The 15,810-nt window shown below is 37.7% G+C and overlaps 1 protein-coding gene and 1 non-coding gene across 2 annotated transcripts in view; one reads left to right on the forward strand and one right to left on the reverse strand.

The window, feature by feature from the left end:
• Positions 1 to 3,480: 3,480 nt before the first annotated feature.
• Trnas-gcu (transfer RNA serine (anticodon GCU)) lies at positions 3,481 to 3,562 on the reverse strand. The gene has a single exon. It is a non-coding gene; the product is annotated as a tRNA-Ser (tRNA).
• A 417-nt stretch (positions 3,563 to 3,979) lies between these two features.
• The window catches only part of LOC139745602 (protein dispatched homolog 1-like), a 111,608-nt gene continuing 99,777 nt past the window's right edge, over positions 3,980 to 15,810 (forward strand). Inside the window, exon 1 of the mRNA XM_071655996.1 lies at positions 3,980 to 4,084. The gene's annotated coding sequence lies outside the window, so the exon portion shown is untranslated. The remainder of the gene's footprint in view (positions 4,085 to 15,810) is intronic.

Genomic DNA, 15,810 nt, shown 5'->3' on the forward strand with positions numbered 1-15,810 from the left:
CGTCCTAGTTTGACTGCGTATGAAGGGTTGGGCAGGAGCTGGCGATGTGCCCAGGTTGTCTGCATCGGTAACAGATCAACAGTTGTCGGCGGGTCCGTCTTTCTCCTTTGTTAACCTGTTCCTTTTCTTGAAGCCGCTGTTCAAGATTCTTGATGTGACGGTGCTGTTCCTCTATCGTTTGATGGAACAGGTCCATCTGTCTCTCCTGAGTAACGGCCAGCTCGTTCACCATCTTCACAACTGTATCCAGATCTTGGGTGTTTCCCTCTTTCCCTTCCTTCGGCCTGGTCTGCTGTCTGTACACTTGGGCTGAGGCAAGTTTCTCTTCCGCACCGATGACCCGTAATTCTTTCCGAAGCTCCCGGAATGACATGTCTCTTGGCCTCATTGGTGCCAGACGGGCTCTCACCTTCTGATCGCGTAAGCCGTACATGAACTGTGTGGTCAGCATAGCGTCACGGACCGACTCTCCACAGAGGGCTGCCTGGTCACCACGATCTCGTGCAGCCCTTAGTTTAGCCTCTAAAGCTACTGCGTACTCCGACGGCGTCTCATTGGCTTGTTGCGTGCGTGAGTAGAAGTTTGCCATGGGTGATGATGTGACATCACTATCCCCATACTCATCGAGCAGTTCTCTGAATGCCCTCTCGGCCGACAGTTCTCCTCCCTGAAGCTCTAGATTCAGGACCAGGTCACGAGCCCTACCACCTGTGTGTCTGACGACTTCGTTAAAACTCGCGCGGGAAGAAATGTTTCCTCTAGAATCAAGGAGGTAACGCATGTCACGCACCCAGTCATCAACACTCATACCCCCTTTACCTGTGAACACATGAACACTTTTCAACTGCTGTGATACAAGGAGCGTCGGGGTAGAGCTGGAGTAGCGTCCATGATGAACTTCTGGGGCAGGCATCGGGTCGAATCCGGCCAGCTGTAGGGGTGATAGACTTGCTGTCGTCATGCTGGGTGTACGTTGAGAAACGGGGGTGTCACATGGTGATCCATTCGGCGTGATGGGAGACAGATGCGGTGGTCCTGGTGTATCCATCGTGGTCAGGTAGTCGTCGGTCCACAGTCCACAGTGTTGCGTTGGTTTTGTTTAAACTTTTATGAATTTAGTTATAATATCGCTAAAACACAAATTGCGGTGATCGTTCTTTCATTCAATCTTCCCGGGTTTCGGCACCAAAAATTATGTCACCGACGGGACAAATAGGCGTCCACTCGGTATTTAAGTAAATACAAAAGAAATATAAATATCAAAGTGGGAGAGCAATTTTCTAAATCTGTTGTTCAAATAAGAAGACTGGGGGAGAAAGAACGACGCATTATTAGCAGTTCTTTTAAATTGAATAGTAAATTTGTTTATTCATTCATTTTTTAGATCTGAATAACAATTACAAAACAATACATTTTTTGGAATACAAGAATACAAAGAATGAAATTAAAATTTAAACCTAAAACAACGCAACACTGTGTTCAAGGTGAAGAGCTAAACCATAAGAGCTACACCATCTTCATCGTGATCCACTCAGGCGTTAAAACAGGAGACAGACAACAAAGTCCTGACAAACTCCGTGATGGAGAGAGTATGCCTCAGCCACCGATATTAACTGGTGTTAAATGTGGATAAATTATCCACAAAACAAGCGAGAGTGCGGGGTGTCCGGTAACGTTGGACTCGGATCAGCTCAGTGGATGAAAGTGTTCTTTTGTTATGATTTCTTCTATGGCAACAACAAACAATTGCGCATGCGCATTAACAAAAATACACAGAAATAAGCATTAGTAAAGGGGGCACACGTGTTGAAATATTTTGTATCATAACATATATATATATATATATATATAGCCCATATAATAGTATATTAGAGTTATCATACACATACTTGTAATAGATAGGATGTAATGATTGCCTGATGATTGCACCTCATGGAGGTTGCATGAAACTCAGAGTTGCAATAAATACGGATGAACCTGCAGTGAACTGAGTGAAATTGTTCAATTACTTCTGTTCTATATATACGGTATACATATAATATATATATATATATATATATATATATATATATATGTGTGTGTGTGTGTGTGTGTGTGTGTATGTATATATAGGCCTATATAATATATATATGGTATATATACATAAATAAATAAATATATATATATATAATTATATATAGAAGTATTGCAACAAGTTCACTCGGTTGACATCAGGTACATCCGTATTTTATTGCTACTCGGAGTTTCATGCCACCTTCATTTCATGAAGACATTATGCAATGTTTCATGAAGGTGGCATGAAACTCCGAGTAGCAATAAAATACGGATGTACCTGATGTCAACCGAGTGAACTTGTTGCAATACTTCTGTCTAAAGCTCTTCCTTTGAGGATATCGAGCACTCTTCATAGAAGGATAGAATCACCAAGTGTATAATTATATATATATAGATTCACAACAGTAGGTCAATATAAACTCCGTTGGAAACGTAAATTTGACGAATTTTCGCCCATAGGGCTTTGTCAAGTCAATACATTTGACACTTTATTTTGAAGCAGATCAAAATAAAAGATGCGTCGACACTGTGATGGTAGCGCGTCCATAACAAGATATATATGTATAGTTGTTTATTATTATAGGCCTAGTGCATTTTGCAGTTCATGTTGATAATAATTATCAAGTAATGTAAATGATAACTAATAATGGAACTTGACTTTGCCAAACTTCCACAATTATGTCACATCCAGCTGCATGGATCCCATAGAAGACTAGCCAGTTCAGCTGAATATGGGCTATCCTGCCATCTTCTGTGAAGAAAAATGAAAGGTTCCATACCATTTAAGTATCATGAGATTTCCATGAATAGTATAAGGTTGACTTTTTACCTTGATTTACCTTGATGTTGGGCATAAGATATACTGAACTTATTTGCCCCTCTGCATCTGAGTCTTAATTGCTGCAAATGTTATTTGCACTGTATTCGCATGTGTATAAAAGGCAGGAGCATTATGGGAATTTAGTATCTGGATCATAACAGTTGAATTTATGTTTCCATGCCTCAACTAAATTTGATTTGATCGAAGGAGTTACTGTTGCTATTGAGTGGCTTCAGGTGGTACAGGCTGTTCCAGAGGTTGACTACACGATGAGAGAAATTCCTCTGTTGTGGGTTTGAGTTTGCGTGAAGTTTTTTGAGCCTGTACCATGTGACCTCTTGTCCTTGATGAATAGGTACATGTATATTGCTTGAAGAAATCTGCAGATGGGCTATGCAAATCGTCTAGGCCATTTAGGATCTTGAATGTCTGGACCATTGCATGTCTGCTCTGTGTCTCCCAAATAATTGTTAAAAACATGTGTTTTCATACTGTACGAGTGAGTTTGATTAAAGACATCTTTCTTATATGTGTGTGTTACATTGTATATACACAAATGACCCCCCAGAAAGTAACAAATAAAGAAAAAAAAAAAAAAAAAAATGCGACGAGGATGGGATTCGAACCCACGCGTGCAGAGCACAATGGATTAGCAGTCCATCGCCTTAACCACTCGGCCACCTCGTCCTATGCACGAAATGGCAACTTTTTGTTTATATACAATAAATTTTGGGGTAACCTCCAAAAGCTATCATTCATTTATTATTGACTAGATCTAATTGTTATACCATAGAGATAGGTGTTGCAAAACACAATTTGTTTGAATTTTATGGTTTTTGAAAATTAATGAGGAAGAGAGTCAGAATAGTTCTGCTGTAGCCAGCAGACGACGTTCCCTTATCAGTCCCAAATATTTATTTCCACGTTAGAACGTCATCACACCCGTTTACATACATACACGCATTCAGCCACACCACCGCGTATAAACCACGGCCTACGCTACTAGCTCTGTGGCAGTCAACGGCCAACCGGCCGGCCAGGGTGCAAATCTCCGCCGGCGGTGCCCGCGCCGCCCGCCCCGCCACCCGCGCCGTGAGTGGTCGAGGTGACCCAGCCAGCCAGAATACATGTTAGGACTCTTGCCTTGGTACCTTTGGTTTTCTCTTTGGACTCTTCATGAGCTGGCGGGAATAGTTTGCTTGCCATGCGGTGTGAGTTTACAGGGTTCTTCCTATTATTCTATAATCCTAGGCCTTTGATTAGCTTTATCACTATAAAATTACCAAAACGTTTCGGTAACTTCGCTTCGTGTCTGATTCTTTGTTGTGAAAGTAAATTTACTGTATGCCCTTCGCCTTACCTGCGGCATCGGCGCACGCATCCATGCGGATTGCGGGTGCACATGGCATGGGATGACGGGACGCATACGATACTGTGGCTGCGAAGTCAAAAACTGATCAAATGGTCAAGTTCCAGAGCTACATGTGCATGCCCCATTAAAATTCCTCCTTTAAGATTAAATTGTTAGTTTTGTGTTTAGCCTTTAGGCTTTAGCATGCAGCACATGGTTCTTTAATAGATTTATGGAAGTGTGCCACACGTGTGTTCTCTGCTGCATGTTCTGACTCTGAGTCTGAGTCTTGACTTTGGTGCCCGGCTCTCCAAATCATAATGGACAAATGACCCTGTGTTATGAAGAGTTATGACTTTATAGTTGATTTCCATGGTAAGTCTATGGCAGCCTGTGCAGTAGGGAAATTTACAATCAATTATATCTTTTGATAACACGTGGCCATTATTTTGTTTGTTTGTTTATAGATTAAAGTTGGGAAGAAACTTACAGTACTTAACTTAGGAAGATTTTCAGATTACCACGTAGGAAAAAACCCTGACTTAGGAAGACAATTTTTCCTAGGAAGGATCACCACCCCTAATCTGTAGCCCACCTGCACCAAGGTTCGACCTCCTGCAAAAGTATAGGTTTCTACATGTAAAAATAGTAGCTGACGGTCAAATTTTGGACAGTGTTCTGGTTGAATTATGGGCGGCTTGCTTTATTACCCTTCTGATTTGTAATTTTACAGAATTTACCATTCCTCAATTATTTTAATGCAAACTTGGACCCAAGGCTTCTTGGTGTCGTGTGTTTCAAAATTGTAAGCATGATCACTCACACTGAACACAAAGCAGAGTCCTTGATTTGGCATATGCCTCATTCTGCAAGATGAAGTTGGTTTAAATAAAATAGTCAACCAGTCCTCAGTGAAATGTGGTATGTGATGAATGTGGTAAATGTGGTACTCAGGTCAGGTTTAAATCCTGTCAACCATTATATTAATTGCTAATAAAAGTGGGCAGACCTACCAAGTCTCAACATTTAGACTCGGTGATTGAGACTGGTGGTAGGTCTACGAATGCTCACATGCTTTTTCTCATGCCTCACCCAGAAAACCTCTCCACCCCCCCCCCCCAAAAAAAAAGAATGACTCGCAACCACTAATAATGTCATATTTTGTCTGTTTTTTTTTTTAAGGGAAAACTTATATCAAAATTATATGTAGTATGCACCAGATCACACAATTTAAAGCTTAGATACACCCACCAAACCTGATCACTTTCCTCCCTTGAGCATTGCTAATGCACTGCAAATCTCATGCCTAGCTACTCTCTGACCTCCACATCTCTGAGTGAGTTAATCAGTAATTTTGAGAATAAAAGATATAGCGCCAAAAGGGAACTACAGTCCACACAATTATATATGACCAAAGGAAGTGATGAATACATGTACTGTCCTACAAATCATGTTGTAATTTGGCAGTTTCTAAAACTACCGGTCTTGCAACTACTAACTGCCCAAACTTGCCAAATCAGTTTGTGACACTGCCTGCATAACTATATTTAATGCACTTTTACAAACTATGACGACACTGTTTATTTGAGAGGAGTTGAAATAGAAGCAGTATTTGAAAAAAACAATGAGCAGCACAACAGTGAAAGTTTTAAGTGGAATCTGACCAAGGAAAGGTCACATAGTCACACTAATATGGCACACTACAAACAACTTGATATAAGTCCAGCTCATGTGACTTTCACATCACTGTACACAGACTTCATTGTGTGGGCTCCAATAATACGTGACTACTTGCCTTTTTTTCTGTGGTGTCTGTATACTTTTGTGCCTCTGAAAAAAACAAAAACAAAACTTGCAATAAAGTTTCCATTCACACATCTTTCTTTTCAGACTAGGCAAATTTAGCAAGGATTGGAACTATCTAATTGTGATACCATGTATTTTGTTTGAAGTGTAACATAACTGATATTACGAAAGGCAAATTTTATGAAGTGCAGGAAGAGAGCTGTTTGAATTATTTCATGTCATGTGAATGTGCCTTCCTTCCTTATCATTTTTGTCTTGGTTGTTAACAAGCTTAAACAGTGTTTATATAAGATGAGTTCTTTCATTCAAAAGTTACTTAGTAATCAAAGACAAGACAACTTTGAGTGATTGTAGTTAAATATTAGTATTATATCAAGGCAAAGTCTACTTCACACACTCAAGGAGGATTTGTCTTATCCTCAAGCAAAATTCAATTAGATTCAAACTCTGGATTTCCCTTTGCATCAAAAGAGCTACCTTTGTAGACAAGGTGCCCATTGATGGCTGGTTCTATAGGTACAAACCAAGTGTGCATACGGCAGAGGAGAAAGCACTCCCTCTATTGGTAGTTATTTACAATATGAGTTGTTGGCAGAGTGAGATTTATGTGTGCAAAACTTTGTAGCCAGCAGGCTCATTTGCTCTGAACAAGCAATTACATACACACACACACACACACACACACACACACACACACAAATTGCCAGGCTGAATGGCAAGATTTGTACGACAAACTTGATGTCGTGTAAGCACTGATTTGGTGTATTCTTTCAAGTCAGACAAATGACATGTTTGTAATTGTAAACTTTAGAAGAGGGGTATATATGCTGAAAAAACAAGGATTAAAAACTATTGATGCTAAGCTCTGTTAGCATAATCTGGAAAACTTCTACCTGTTAAAGGGACATTCCAGACAATTTTCATAATTTCACATCATGTAGTACATAAATCGACAACTCCATGTATATATTTGTGGAATTTATTGTGGTTCTTGAGCAGAGAAACAATACTTTGAAAAATTTTAAACAAATTACACTGAACAAGGATGATGACATAGGAGGTTCATATATTTCAGAAATGTAGGCTACTAGCAGTGTAATTCCATTACAATACCGCTTGCTTGCAAGTTCACCTGTGTATAATCTATGCATGCCTTCTTCTTTTGTTCTGGTTCCTTGAGCCCCAACTCATGCATTCATTATATGGTGACTCTGCCATGTCATCATCCTTGTTCATTGCAATTCGTTCTATATTTTGAAAATATTCTTATTCTTCATCCCAATTATCACAAATTCTGAAACTCTGTCCTCAGTATAACAAATTTATAGTTGTTCAAATGTAAAAATCTGAAAATCATCCGGAGGTCTCCTTTAATACAGACTTTAACCTGTTAAAGAGTATACTCGGGCAGGGGTCTATGGGAAATACATGTTGTAGCAAAATCTATCTGTCCTCAATGGGTTAACTATGCTGAATGTGTCAAAATTTTACCCTCATTGTTGCCTCTCTTCCCTTCATGAATATATCCTATATAATCACATATTGCATGATCTGTTATCTCTTTATGCTATCCAAAATATACTGTGATTAAATTACAGCTGTAAGAAATTGAACTGTCTAGACATGCTAAGGCATTACCTGAGTATGCTTTTAGTACAAGTTTACCGGGTTGTGCTGCTTTTTATGCTTGGCCTTTAAAGAACAAGAATACTTCTGGAATGTTTGTTAACAGAATGGCTCAAAATATCATGTTTATATTTTTGAATATGTATAATTCACAATAACTTTGAGAAACAGTGGATGCATAATTATATCAAAATTTGGGCATTACAATGCTTTCATCACTTTATTGCTTATTAATTGCCATAGTGCCTAAGACTTGGCTTGACTGGGTTCACAGTGTGTCCATGTGTCTGTCCTCTCATGCCTTGTAAGGGGATCAACAGGAAGCTTGTTCTGTGTCTATGATGAGATATGACCTGAAAACATACAAACGTTGTAATATTATTATTATTATTATTTTTTTTTTTTTTTTAAGATCATGTCTGTGATGTTGACTCGGTGCTTGTCTATGTTTATAGTGCTCTCCCCTTTGTATTTGTATGTGCTTTTAAATCAGTGGGGTTGGCTTGCAAAGGTGTAGAAAATTGTAAAATGCATGATCCAGCACTGTTCCATTGTCTCTATCACTGGCTTTTAAATAGGAAATTCTGGACCAGTTAAAAGTTACTCTGATCAAAAAGAGTAAATTTAGATAAGCACAATGTTGTATAGTTTATTAAAATAAAATAAAGATTATTTTTTTCCTCCTAGGAGGAGACATTATTGCACCAAAAAAAAAAAAATTGTTGAGGGCAGGAAAGAAATTCATATCATATTTGAAAGCACATAAAATACACTCTTACCCCTTGTGCATTTAAACAATATCAGCAGTTTCTTAGATGAGACTGAGTTAAACTGTAGAGTAACACTGTGTATCTCCCGTGAATCCTAGTGGTCATTGGCCTAGAGCCCAGATGTGTTCATACTGACTACACTACAGCTACAGGAGTACACTAGCCAGTAATGTCAGACATAGCCACCCCTGCAGGGTAGATCAGTTCTGTGTGTAGCTGAAGCCAGCCAGGGGGCAACGTATGCTTAAAAATGTTTTATTTCTTTGTTTGTTTGTTTGTTTTTTAAAGAGCTCGTGCGTTCTGAGAATCATCTAGTCCAGATTATGGACTCTGTTCATGATATCTTTACTCAAGCTGCTAAGCTTGTACATGTCAAGTCAAGTGATGGCGCTATACCGAGAACTGGAGGAAAAAGAGTCCAGGCTGATTGCTCTATGTTTATAACTTTACCTCAGAATTCTGAGTGAGTGTATGCATTAATTTCAAGTGTGTGAACTTTTGACCTTTGTCATTAGCTGAGAGCAATCCATCTGGACTCTTTTTTTCTCTCTCTGATTCTTGTGATAGCGCCATCACTCGGCTTGACGTGTACAGGTTTGGCAGCTGTAGCAAAGATCAAAAGAGTCCAGGATCTAGACTAGGAATTAGCCTGTATTAGCTCGGCATCTGTTGTGAATTTGCCCGTGGTAGAGGGAAAAATCAGTTAGAATACTCTCAATTAAATCTAATTGAATCAAATAACAATTTTTGACAACTCCTTTTTTTTTTGTCTGCTGCCATAACCATTGCCTATGTAATGATTTCTATTTTTTTGATTACTTTTTCTTTCCGTCTTCTTTGATTGATGTTATTTCTATTGTGGTTATTGTTATCATTTCCAGTATTTTATCTTCATCAATATTATGTGTATACTATTACCACCATCCTGTTGTAATCATTCTTATTAGATTAATTGATATGTACACTTATTTTCTTAAGGAATCAATATTTTCCAGAGTACTTGATGCTAGTGAGTAGTGTAATTGACAGTGGCAGTTTTGTTTATTCCTGTTTGACAGCTTTTCACGTCTAAAAATAGAGTAAGTGTGAATTAAAATACCTTCCTTATTGGCATGTCGCAGCTGTTGCTCTGTGATTGTGTTAGGCTCATACAAGATATACAGTGTGTACCAATGGCAGAATAGAAAGAGAACTTCGTATAGAACAAAACAGAACAACACTGGGGCAAGCCCACGGATTATGCATCTTTCAAGTATGAAAATGTGAAAATCTTTGTATTGTTTGCATTGTCAGCTTGTTTATGTTGCTAGATTAATAATACTAAGGATTTCCAGCAATATTCTTCACAGTCACTCATATGCTGAAATATTTGATTTATAAAGGTGTGGATAGCAAAAATATTCCTAAACATATGACATAAAGATCATGAATAGAGATACAGGTACAAGGTTAATACAAAGAATATATTTCTTTAGGTAGGTAACGTGAAAAGGGTTTTTATAAATGGATATTTTCGTATTTCATATGCCATGGCCACATATTGAAAATACGTTTCTGAAGTTAAAGACTCTTCGTATCCAATGTTCACAGCTGATAACATTTATTTGAAATGACCACAAGAAAAAGAGAATAGGAAATTTTGTTATCCAGTAATTCATTCTGTTGGTGAGTATATATATGTAGCTCATGTTTGATTCAAAATCATCATCTATTTTGCCTTGCAACCACATTACACTATGATGCTTCTTTCCTCTTGCTTACACAGGCAAGATTATATACATGACATGTGTGTTAAAAATTATAGATCAGCAGTTGCGATCTTAACAAATTTCATTTGTAAAGGGAGACAAATTGAAGAAACTCACACCTCATGATGCTCATGCTGTTGGCTATTTGTGATAATAATGCCGTATGTCTATTTCAAATGATTTATTGCATTATGAATTAACCTCATTTTGTTTTGAAACCTGTTTTCAAAGTGTGTGAAGGGAATTGAGTCTTTTTTTTAACAGAGTGAGGAAATCTAATTTGAAGGAAGAAGGAAAATCAATTAGATTTTACATACTGTTAGTATATGTTACACCAGGTAGAGAAGATACTTCAATTTGATAGTCTCTTCACTGTCCAGTCAGCCATAAATAACCATACTTATGGCTCAATATCTGGACTAGATATTCTTTCTTTCTATAAACTGTGCTTCAGTTGAAGATTTTAGTTTTGTCCTGTACTGCAACATTTCAGCTTAGTTTGTCAATAAGAAAATGTCAATATTTGTTACTGTATCATAATATGGTATGCCATCTGATATTTGTTTTCACAACAGTCAAGAGATGTTGTGGAACAATGATTTTCAGGGACTAATCAGGGAGGTGCTAGAGAAGGAGAGACAACTACTGCTCTCCTTTGAAGTCATGCGCGGCACCGCCGAGAAGTTATGCGTTCAACTACAGGTGTTACCCATGTGCTTTGACAAAAGAGAGCATCAATAATCGGGACTAGCGCTCTCACATCTAGAAATACTTGCCCTTACTGCAATTCGCACTCTCTTTCAATGTGATGGCAACAATGAGTTTGTATACCTTGAATTGGAGCAGCGAATCAAAATGCAGTGTAAAACTGACAATTTTAACAGCAAATAGTTTAAAAGCATGCTGGAACACGCTTTAGCAGAGTACTTTGTTTGAAAGATCAAAATATCCCAGATTAAAAGATAGAAAACTAACTTGTAGAAATGTGCGCATTCTAGAAAAATATTACGTTTTTAAGAGGGCCTAATTTTCATTTCATTTCGATTTGCGCATTACAAAGAAACTAAAAATACATGTTTATAATATTGAATTCTTTCCTAAACTATTCAAAATCAATTCGAGTATTTCATTAAAAATTCTACAGTGAAATAAAGCTTGTAATTCAACGAAAGGTGAAATGCGTTCTTCGTCTCCGAACTTCGTCTTGCAACTAGAGTGGTGCCAAGCATGACTTAAAAGGGTAGTGGAATGCTAGACATCCCATTGTAACGCCTTGAACCCAAACATGTGTTTGCATGAATTAAGGAGAGTTGCCACTCCATCTCTGTAACACCTCCCTGGACTAATCTAGCCAATGTGGCATTTGTGCCATGTAAATGAAATGTAAACATTGCCTCTTCTATCATAGCTTTCTGATTGGATGGTAAATGTGTCATATTTGAAGATTTGTTTGTGAACGAGCTATAAGCTTATGCACCTGTAGATACAGTAGTTCACTGGTTGCATATAAATACTGTTCACTGACTCACCCTGTCACAAACAGTTGTTGGTTATAAGATAAGTAGTGGGTGTCTTTCCCAGCCTAACAGAGGGATCAACAGATCGGAAGTCTCTATGTTCGCCCAAACCTCAACTTGGCTCAGGTAACCACAGAGTGAACCGCAGCGAGCAACTTCTGCAACAATCATGAGCAATGTATGTAATGGAACATGAAGGGATTGAGGATAAACATACACAAGGCTCTGTCCAGACTTTCATGCACAATTGACAGGTGACATTATTCAAAGTGAAGTTACTGGTATACTGTACACACTGACTAACTCTGCCCCTGCGTACATTTTCTTTTACCTTGGCATGTAATTGTCAATCAACTTTAGTGTAAATGGGTACTGTGATGAAACTATGACGTTGGTTTCAAATTCTTCACACATCATCAGAGTATGACCTGAGTAGAAATGCAAAGTTTACAAATTTCACTAGGTGATTTCTTTTCCGTGCAACTTATGCGTAAGTGAGGGCCAAAAGACTTAAAAAGAGTAAGTAGATCCTCAGACTATATCTGTAATCAGATCTGAGATGATAAGGGAACAGAGGCAGACAGAGAGAGATGACAAACATCTTTATAGTAGAGTCTGAATATGCAAATAAATTAAGCTTTCTCTGGAGTGATATCTCGTAGAATTAATGAGATATCTATACTAGTCTCCCACAGAGTGCAGGCTTTCAGTACATTTTTCTATCAGCCATCTGTTGATATAAAGCTGTAAGCAAGAAACATTGATGATATCAGTGTTCATCGAATGGGAATTACCTGATAATATTTGGCCAGCAGTAACCCGTGGTCAAAATTAAGGTAGCAAATATCACCCCCAAACTCACCAGATTTGATTTGTTTGTGTGTGTGTTTATGCACTTTAGTTCTGTTAGAGCTTATTTAGCCGGAGCGTGAGATCAATTCAATAAATTTAGGCAAATTTCTATTGGCCTCATGATGGTGGTATATAGTGTATTCTTTCTATCCACAGCCTTGTCAGACTCGTGACCCAGGGATGCATTTTGATGAAACAAGGCAAATAACATCTTGGGCTAGATTGAATTTCATGAAGAGATTCTTCGTAGCTTTAATAAAAGGATGTGTAGTGCAGATTTGATGCGAGTGTATACACACAAAACAAAACAATGTTCAGCAAATCAAACTGGGGCATGTGGAGGTGATAAAAAAGGAAACATGCCATTATTTCCTGTTTATTCAGAATGATGTTAGCTTCATCTCTGATGCATTATGAACTTAAATCTAAGGGCTTCATTATTCATTTCTTTCTAACCTATTTTTTTTTTCCTTGCTGGATGTGATAAATAATTTCCCATCACTGACATGCTGCTAATGAAAATATTCCTAAGTATTTACAGTGATCTTTGTTGCATTTGCTTCTTGAAAAAAATGGACATCAAGTAAGGAGAGAATAATCCCAAATCTAATGCATTAGCAGCACTTGTTATTTCCTGATGATGACCCCTCTGATTTCAAATCAATCCTTTACATGTTTTATGTGTGCACCTGTCATGCTTAGAGATCCCATTAACCTAATTGCGATGTGGCTTGTCTTTTTTATGAGAGCAAGAGAGCAGCAGATGAAATAAATAATCAATCTTGCTGGGATGGGATGGGAGGGGTGGGGTGGAGGATTAGTGGGCCATATGACTTTTGGAATGTGGGTCATACAAACGAAGCAACTGAATGACGTTTCAGACCAAAAACAACAACCAAAGTGATGTCCTTTAGCCGTCCTTGTAGGGGAATCCAGAACTGTCTCAGTGTGTTTTCTTTTGTGCATCCCTTCATTAGCAGAATTAGTCCGATGGAAATGTCTCACCCATTTTATATGTTCATGTGTTCATGTTTTTGATTATTTTTTCCAGGAGAAAACCGCAGACCAGTTAAAAGTTAGTCTGAAAAGAAAGAGGAAATTTTGCAAGTACAACAGTGAAAAGTTGATTAAAATTGTATTAAGATTAAAAGGGAATTCCAAATGATTAATGTAATTTTACATTATGCGGTACATAGATTGATAGTGCCATGGATAGATTTGTGGAATTATGGTCCTTCAGCAGAGAAACCAATACTCTGAAAAACCCAAAATGAAGTACACTGAACAAGGATGATGACATAGAAGGCTCACATATTCCAGTAATGAAGCAATGTAAATCAATGACAATGCCACTTGCTTAACAAGTTTACCTACTACACATTGTAGGTATAGAATTAATGCATGCTTTCATCTTTTGTTCTGCTTCCATGACCATTCAATCATGCATTCTTATGTGAGGCTACTATGTCATCATCCTTATTCACAGTGATTTGTTATGAATTAAAAAAAATATCTTTTTCCTTATCCAAATCACTATAAATTCTATATCTCTGAACCCAGTATAACAAATTTACAGATGTTCTAATGCCTTTAAAGAAGTGATGAAATTGTGAATCATGACTGATCATATGAATTTATTCATCTAGGTATGACATTGTGTTTAACAATGTAAAAACAGAAACATTTAATTTTTGTCAGTTTTTTCATACATGATCAGGTGGAAAATTGTGAGGTGATGACATCATTGGCTCACTCATTTGCATTCTCATATTGACTGTTAGAGAACTGCTTTGCAAAATGAGTGAAAACTTCCTAATTTTTATCAGATTTTTATTGAATTTTCACTGTTGTGTTTATAAACTTTTGTTCTTTGTGTTTAAACTAACTTTTAACCAATCTAGATTTCTCCTTTAAAGCAATCCTGGTTTGATGATTTCAAGACGTTTTGTTGAGGTGCCCATCTTAATGCCAAGTTTTGATGATTTACAGACATTTCATAATCATTAAGACATTTTTGTTGTATGGTTGATTGTGTTTACATTTTCAGCATCTGTTGCTGTCCTAGTGCTGTAATGCAGAACTACTTTCTTATCAAGAAAATGTTAACCTAGAATCAATTTTATTCAATGCGTAACTAGTTTAATGCAATTTTTTAGTGAAAATTATAGCAATTTATATGATAGTTTTGAATCCTGAGACTGAAAGGTATTGTGTCACCTGCTTTTAGTGTGACCTTATTGTACAAGTACAAATCAATTAAGGCAATATTCATACCATGGCTTCTTCTGATTTTTGCATTTCTTGCCTCTTTGGATCTATGAGTGCATTATCAAATCACTTCTGACATAGAATAAATGTTTCCAAACAACTTTCATGGAATTTTGAGCACTTGATACACCAAAGCTGTTTTGATTGTGGGGTTTGAGATGCATTTCTGAAATGCCTAAAAAAGTGTGATCGCAAATGCATTTTAGCCATAAATGCATTTCTTTAGAGATGATAAATGCAAAGTCATTTTGAAATGTGTTTATAGCTCATGCCTGCCCATGCCAACCACTGCAAACTACACAATCTCTGCTCCTTGGGTCAAACTGCTCAGTGGAGCTGCACAGTGACAAGGCCTCCCCCTCGACTCACAATAATCGATAAACGCAACAACTCGAGAAACACAATCTGAAAGGCCTTTGCAAATGCGTTTTGATAGTGGGTATTGAAATTTGTTTCAAACATGGGAAAGCTGATAACTGCACCCCAGCAGGTTGTTCCTAGTTAGAGATGAGGAGGCATCTCCAAGATGCTTTCACCCTGGTGGGGTACCTTTTTATTTATTTATTTATTTATTTATTTATTTATTTATATGTTTTATTTTCACAGGGTGGCTCCATCAGTGGGTTAAACACTGATTGTTCTTGGAGGCCCTGCATGAACACATACATGCAAATAAACACATAATAATAATAATACAATACCAACATCAAGTTTGCAGTATCAAATCTGTATATAACTTAACATACTCTATACTAATATCCACTCGCAATATGGAGCCACTAAACTCTCTCCAATCCCTGAAGGGTAATGAGTCTCCTATAGCACCTAACTGAGTGGCAGGCATCTACAAAGTATGTACTTCAGGTTGTCTTTCACTCTGCTTCTCCTTTCTGGTCACTGACAATCAGACTGTCAGCAATAAAGATGATATACTCATCCCAGCAATTCATTGCTTGAGTTGATGCTGGGAGTCTCAATTTTGCGAGAAAGTGATCAT

Source organism: Diadema antillarum, unplaced genomic scaffold, assembly GCF_040938485.1.
Source record: "Diadema antillarum isolate AM-2024a unplaced genomic scaffold, OU_Dant_1.0 seq00001279_RagTag, whole genome shotgun sequence".
NCBI lineage: Eukaryota > Metazoa > Echinodermata > Echinoidea > Diadematoida > Diadematidae > Diadema > Diadema antillarum.